The following is a 730-nucleotide window of genomic DNA, read 5'->3' on the forward strand; positions in this document are numbered from 1 at the left end:
CATATTAAACTGTCTAACAGATAAACGTTTGATTATTATATAAATGTGCAATTGGGTGATTGATATACACTTGTGATCATAGACTGAAATCTTACTAATTTGTAAACAGCATTGGAACATTTAAGAAAATTTGATTCATCATATTTAAAATGTTTAAATTTATGAAATTAATATGAATTCCTTAAGTATTTGAGATTTGTTTGTCTATAAGACAATGGAAGTATTTAAAAATCCAATATATTACATTTATAAATGAGATTTAAAATATTTTTTTAAAATTTAAGTTACAAAAGCTCACTTAAAAGTATATATTATAATAAAATCTGCTGGACTTATAAACAGAAAAATAAAATATATAATCTAAATGTAAGAACTTAAGGTGAACTATTTTTTTTCAATTTATATCATTTGAATATAAATTTTTTAAGCCAAAGCAGACTGCATAATCTTTTCTATGTATCAAGACTACCTTAGGGAACATTAGAAATAAGAAATAAAAACACGTTGATACCTTAATACATGTCTCCTGGTATACACGTGTAAAATGTAATTTTCTATGGTATTACTGGCTTGTATGGCATTCGAATTTTGTTTTATTGACATGTTCTCCAAAGAGGCTATTATAATTTATATTCTCATGAGAATAGGGAACTTTTAGGTAGTTCCCAATTCCCTACAACTTTGCTAGCATTTGATATTGGCTGATATTTTAATTTTTATAAATCTAATC

The sequence above is a fragment of the Propithecus coquereli genome, unplaced genomic scaffold (genome assembly GCF_000956105.1).
Source record: "Propithecus coquereli isolate 6110/MARCELLA unplaced genomic scaffold, Pcoq_1.0 Scaffold427, whole genome shotgun sequence".
Classification (NCBI taxonomy): Eukaryota; Metazoa; Chordata; class Mammalia; order Primates; family Indriidae; genus Propithecus; species Propithecus coquereli.